Source organism: Mustela lutreola, chromosome 1 (genome assembly GCF_030435805.1).
Source record: "Mustela lutreola isolate mMusLut2 chromosome 1, mMusLut2.pri, whole genome shotgun sequence".
NCBI lineage: Eukaryota > Metazoa > Chordata > Mammalia > Carnivora > Mustelidae > Mustela > Mustela lutreola.
Genome location: NC_081290.1, coordinates 212185437 through 212192414, shown reverse-complemented (window position 1 = coordinate 212192414; position 6978 = coordinate 212185437).

Genomic DNA, 6978 nt, shown 5'->3' with positions numbered 1-6978 from the left:
TTACTAGAACTTTAGTTTCCTTTTTTTCCTGAAAAGTTTTTTTTTAAATTCCAGTGTAGTTAGTATATAGTGTTACATTACTTTCAGATGTACAATACAGGGATTCAGCAATCCCATACATCACACTGTGCTCATCACTGCAGGTGTGCTCTTAATCCCCTTCACCTGTTTCACCGCCCCCCTCCCCCATAACCACTAGTCTGTTCTCTGTAGTTAATACTCTTTTTTGGTTTGCTTCCCCCCACCTTTACTTGGTTTGTTTTTTAAATTCCATATATGAATGAAATCATATGGTATTTACCTTTCTCTGACTGATTTTACTTAATATCATACTCTCTAGCTCCATCCATGTTGTTGCAAATGGCCAGATTCTGTTCTTTTTTGTGGCTGAATAATATTCCATTGTTTTTATCTCCACATCCTTATCTGTTCATCTATTGATGGACTGTTGGGCTGCTTTCATTATTTGGATATTGTAAATAATGCTGCAGTAAACACAGGCTGCTTATATCCATTCAAATCAGTGTTTTTGTATTTTTGGGGGGTAAATACCCAGTAGTGTGATTACTGGGTCATACGATAATTCTATTTTTAATTTTCTGAGGAACCTCGGTACTGTCGTCCACAGTGGCTGCTCCAGTTTGCATTCCCACCAACAGTGCACAAGGGTTCCCTTTCCTCTACATCTTTGCTAACACTTACTGTTTCTTGTGGTTTTGATTTTAGTCATTCTATCAGGTATGAGGTGACATCTCATGTGGTTTAGATTTTCAGTGACGAGTGATGTTGAGCATCTTTTCATGTGTCTGTTGGCCATCTTAGGAGAAATGTCTGTTCATGTCTTCTGCTCATGTATTAATTGGATTATTTTGTTTCTTTTGGTGTTGAGTTGCGTAAGTTCTTTATACCTTTTGGATACTAATCTTCTACCCGATGTGTCATTCGTAAATATCTTCTCCCATTCAGTAGCTTGTCTTTTAGTTTTGTTGGTGGTTCCCTTTGATGAGCAGAAGCTTTTTATTTTGATGTAGTCCCCAGAATTATTTTTGCTTTTGTTTCTCAGGAGACGTATTTAGAAAGATGCTTTTCCAGCCAACGTCTGAGAAATCACTCCCTGTGTGCTCCTCTAGCATTTTTATGGTTTCAGACATCACATTTAAGTCCTTAATCTATTTTGAGTTTATTTTTGTGTATGTTAGAATGTGGTCCAGTTTCATTCGTTTGCATGTGGCTGTCCACTGTTCCCAACGCCATTTGTTGAAGAGACTGTCTTTTCCCCAGTTTATATTCTTGCTTCCTTTGTGGAAGATTAATCAACCATATGATTGTGGCTTTATCTGAGCTTTCTTTTCTATTCCATTGATCTGTGCCTATTTTTGTGTCTGTACCATACTGTTTGGATTACCACAGCTTTGTCATATAATTTAACATCTGGAATTGTGTTACCCCGGCTTTGTTTTTCTTCTTCAAGATTGCTTTGGCTATTCAGGATCTTTTGGGGTACCATATGAATTTTGAGATTTTTGTTCTAATTCTGTGAAAAATACTGTTGGTATTTTGATAGAGATTACATTAAATCTATAGATTGCTTTCAGTGGTATGGACATTTGAACAATATTGGTCATTCTAGTCCATGAGCATGGAACGTCTTTCCATTTGTGTCATCTTGAATTTCTTTCATCAGAGACTTATAGTTTTCAGAGTACAGATCTTTCACCTCCTTCCTTAAGTTTATTTCTAGACATTTTTCCTTTTTTCAAACTTATTTACTTTTTATTTCTAGATGTTTTATTATTTTTAGTGCAATTGCAACACAGGATTGTTTTCTTAATTTCTCTTTCTTTTGTTTCATTATTTGTGTATAGCAATGCAACAGGTTTCTGTACATTGATTTTGTATCCTGCAACCTTACTGCACTCATTTATCAGTTCTAGTAATTTTTTTGGTGGAGTCTTTATAGTTTCATAAATTTTATGGTATCATGTTATCTGCAAATAGTGTGGGTTTTACTTCTTCCTTAACAATTCAGATGCCCTTATTTCCTTCTTCTGATTGCTGTTGGGAAGGCTTTTTGTTTTTTGTTTTTTTAATTTCTTGGTACAAAGGAAATAGACATTTGTTCTAGATAAGTAGAATTATACAAATTGTTCACAATGAAGAGAATGAAAAATAATGAAAGTTTAACACAGAATGTTCTGCATTCTCACATTGACAGTTGAATACATTTTAAGAGAGAACATGTAATCAGCGAGAAATAAAAGGCAAGAGAAGCTGCTTTTGCTCCCCTCTCTAACTATACAACACCCACTTATGTCTGCTTGCTTGTCCATCTGGGCCATTTGGGGCCCAGAAGTTGAGTTGAATTATGGCTGGTGGCAAGAGGCATGGGAGTTACTCATAGGACAAGTCTCCAAGGTCCACTAAAGCATTACCAGAAATGTGATGATTTAAAAATATATATATATTTATAAAGAACCCTTTCTTGGGAAGGGTGCTGTTTCTGATTAGAAAGCAATACTTTGCTTATGATTAGAAAGCAATACTTTTTTAGCCACTTGGAGAGGGGTGTAAAATTTCCAAAGGGCCCTCTTGAGTAGCTAGACGGATAGTTCCAGTAGCTGGATGCACATCATCCTTGTAAAGGTAGTGGTTAACTATACAGTGTTGGTGTGCCCCTGATGTATGCAGGTTTGGGGCCACAGCTGGGTTGCTGAGCCCCACCGTCAGAGATCCTACTTCTCTGCTGTGTGTCAGAGCACCCAGTCTCTCCAATAAATAGATAAAGCACATTGACCTAGAGGGATGCCACCTTATTAACCCATTCAGGGTACCTGTGTCTCAGCAGCTCTCAAATACATACTTTCCGAGATCTTGCTAAGACACAGGGATGGATATCAGATGTATCCTCCAACCGCACACCAGGTGTGAAGAGCAGTTTCTCTCCTTCCTGGCAAATGGATCAGTCATGCCATGGTCTGCCATTGCCAACATGGACAAACGTTTTAAGATGAGCTATACTGATTGGCTCTGATGAAGTCAGAGGAGCTATATTTATATTTTGTATCTATAACCTGTTAAATACTTATATAGTATTTTCTGGGTGATATGCACTTTTCTTTCTTTCTTTCCTTTTTTTTGCTATGCACTTTTCTAAGCTCTATTTTGTATCCTGATTTTCATCACATCTAAAACTAAGACAAGACTGATGATAAGATGCACCATTATTTCACATAGCCCTGTGACAATTAAACTCTGCCACACTGTCAATTGTAAAACGCACCTCAACTTCAGAAATGCTCAGTGTGAAAATGCATGTCTTACACTCAAGGAAACAGGGTGCATTCATGCATTTAACATTTAACACTAGGAAGTAGGTACTGCCATCGTCCTCATTTAGAGACGAGAAGCTCGAAGCACAGAGAGGTTCCACAAGTTGCCGAGGATCACAAAGCCAGGAAGAGGATCCAGCATAGGAACCCAGACAGTCTCACTCCAGAGTCCAAGCTCATAACCACTACACCCTTCTCCCTATAGATATGGAAAGTCAAAAAAAGTTACAAAAAGATCTGTTTTTATTTCATCCATTTTTATTGAGGTATATTAGAGAAATTATTTTCAATATTTGTCCATTGGTGGGGTTCAAAGTTATTCTTCCTGCCTGAGGTAATCCTTTAATGTCTGGACAATATCAAGAAGGCCATTGAATGATCCAGAAAATTCTGAATGATTCAACAGTTCCATGATCCCCCAGTTCCATGAGCCAGGTACAAGGTATTGGAGAAACGGTGCGTGTGCACATATGGAGGCTGCTGCTTCTTCTTCTTTTTTAAGATTTTATTTACTTGAGAGAGAGAGAGAGACAAAGAGAGAGAGCAAGCTAGAGAGAACACAAGCGGGGTGGAGGGGGTAGGGGCAAAGGGTGAGGGATAAGCTGCTCCTGATCCCAGCAACAGATGCTTAACTGACCAAGCCACCCAGGCACCCCATGGATGCTGTTTCTATGAGAACAGAGGTTGTCTGATTATTACTTTTACACATCATCCAAAGTTTAGCTTTGCTGGGAAGAAGACAGCTCTGCCACCAGTCTAGGTAAGCATGACTTAGCCCCCTGCTGGTGTGGGTGTCAACAGCCCCTATGATTCAGGGGACTTCCGCCCTCACTGGAGTGGTGAGCCAGGCCTGCTTCCTCGTCTTTAGTCATCATTAGGAAAATGAATCAGGCACTCTAACCCAAAGAGGAGCTACTTCCCAGCCCCTCACCACTCCCAGTGATCCAAAGGAGGTTAACTTCTTCATTAGTTGTCACATTTGTGCAAGTGCTAAATGATGCCCTGAGAGAAGAGCCAGAGATGTTGGCTAGAAATGAATTATTGTGGTAGTTTGTGAGCCATTGTTTCAACATGTCTCATTATGAAGTGTGATTTTCCGCTGTACGCATTGTCTTTCGAGAACTTCTCCCCAGATTAGCCTTCTGGCCCCTCATAGCGAATCACACTTCCTCCACTGTCTTGTAATTGCTTATCTGTCTTCCAGGCCTTCCAGCAGTTCTATTCTGCTAAGGCTGGCGTGGCTCAGTCTTGCACTGGAATGAAGTCCACGTTCCAGAAAGCTCCCAGCATTGCCTTTTCTGGTCTGAGGCAGAGCAGGTGAGCAGGATCCATTACTTTCTGCTTTCTATCCTAATCAGGATAGAAATGTCTGGACAATATCAAGAAGGCCATTGAATGATCCAGAAAATTCTGAATAATTCAACAGTTCCATGATCCAGCAGTTCCATGAGCCAGGTACAAGGTATTAGGAAGCAGCCTATTAGCTCAGGCTACCTGAGCAGCCATTCAAGGTGCTAGCATGAGTGCCACGAGAGTGGGGACCAGATCTGACTTTGCTCTTCCTGCATACTCGATATTTAGCACAATGGCTGACTCATGGTAGATGTTTGAAAAACATTAGAAAATGAGGGGCGTCTGGGTAACTCAGATGGCTAAGCTCCTGCCTTCAGCTCAGGTCATGATCTCCAGGTCCTGGGATTGAGCTCCCTGTCTGGCTCCCAGCTCAGTGAGGAGTCTGCTTCCTCTTCTCCCTCTGCCTTCCCACCTGCTTGTGCTCTCTCTGTCTATCTCTACCTTCTGAATACATAAAATCTTTTAAAAAATAGAAAAAATAAAAACACTTGAAAATGAATGAACTAGAGCAATGAGAATACAAATAAAACTTCATGGAGGAAGGGTTTTTTTTTTTTTTTTCTTTCATTCATTGATATACTCACTCACTGCACTGAATCCCTAGGACAGGAACTATATGAATTTCTAAGGGGGGAGATAATAGTTAGATACACGGGATATACTGGGCTTGGCAGGCAGGATAACATGGGACCCTTAACTTCAGGTATGGGATCGGGGATGAGGGGGCTGAGGGGGAGGGGGAAGGGCAAGCTTTTCAGGAAGGCGGGTGATTTGCAGAACTAATGTTCAACCAGATCATTGTAGGGGGGGGGCTAAATGAAAGGGGTGCAGGAGGAAATGCGTGAGTGGTGAGGATTCCAGACCAGCAGAAGTCCTTTATGATGCAATTATCATCTGAAGAACTGCAAAGACTGAATGCTGCTTAGCTGTATTCCAGAGCAGGGGGTGTGGTGGAAGACTAGAGCAGAGGAGTCAGGAGGGCCAGATCCCAGTGGTCATGGGGTCAAGCAGGGAGTCTGGGGGCATCCTCAGGCAAGTCTCCACTTGAACAGCTGTTAAGAGTTGAGTGACATCATCAGATTTATTTTAGGAAGTCACTCCAGCTGGAGAATGGTTTGGAGGGGATGGAAGGATAAAAATTGGGTGTGAGACTAAGCTGGCTTGGTCTAAGGTGGTGATGGCGGGAATGTGGGGGGTGAATTGTCATCAGAGCACGGAGGTGTGGACAGGGGTGTGATGTCTCTAGTTTGCCTCCCGATTTCAAACAAACGAGGGGAAATACCAACCAGCTGGCAGAAGTGTAAGTAGAATGTCATTTTATTCCACACCAGCCATCAGTTTTCCTCTTCGGGTCCTTGCTGAAGGCTATCTACTGATGTTCCACTGAGGCGGGGTATGAGTGCAGAAGCCCAAGGGGGTGTGGTTTGAAATCTCTTCCCCTGTGAGAAGTGAGTCAGTGGAAAAGAGGGACTAGGCACCATCAAATGGAGAGAGCGCCCTGATCTGTGGCTGCACAGATAAAGACACAGCTAGCTAACGAAGGCCGTGGCCGTGGCCATAATGAGCAGTCAGCAAAATCTTTAGTTAGATCCAGCCGCTACCACCCTGTAGTTTGTTCCAGAATCTTGGGGGTGAGGACACGTGTAATTTACAAAAGCCAGCTCAATCTTAGAATAAAATGTTACCTTTGGAACGAAAGCAAACAGACGGGAAGGGGTCAGTTTCTCAAAGTTCCATATTCCGCTTTTAATGATTCCTTTAATAGCACGCTTCTTTGATTAATGAGAAGGTTTCCCATTAGGCAGTTGTCGACATGCCGCAGGGGCCCTGTTCTGGCTTCACCCCCGCGCCCAACCTCGGCTGGCGTGAAGGCACTCAGTGCGGTGAAGCAAACAGTGAATCAAATAAACACATCAACCAAGGATGTCCGCCGGTGTCCCTTCTTGGTTTTGGTTTTGTTTCTCAGCCTAGCACCACGCAAACCACAGCCGGGCTCTCCTGTCTGCCTAAGTCGGGAACTTCCTACAACAGAATTTCTCAGTTTGAAGTTCTGGGCTTCTGATCTGCTAAAATGACATCAAAGCTCTACGTGTGCGCCCGGTGGAGCCTTTGGATTTTCAGTAGATTTCAGAGTTGGGGGGCGGTCCTCTTGCCCCACTCGCCCGGGAGAGCCGTAGGTCCGCGCGCATCCCCCGCCGCGCCTCAGCATCTCCGACCGCTCCCGCCGCGCGAAGGCTCCAGAGGCTTCCGAGCGCCCCGCCCAGGGGACTGTCCCTGCCCAGCCACTCGGATCAGG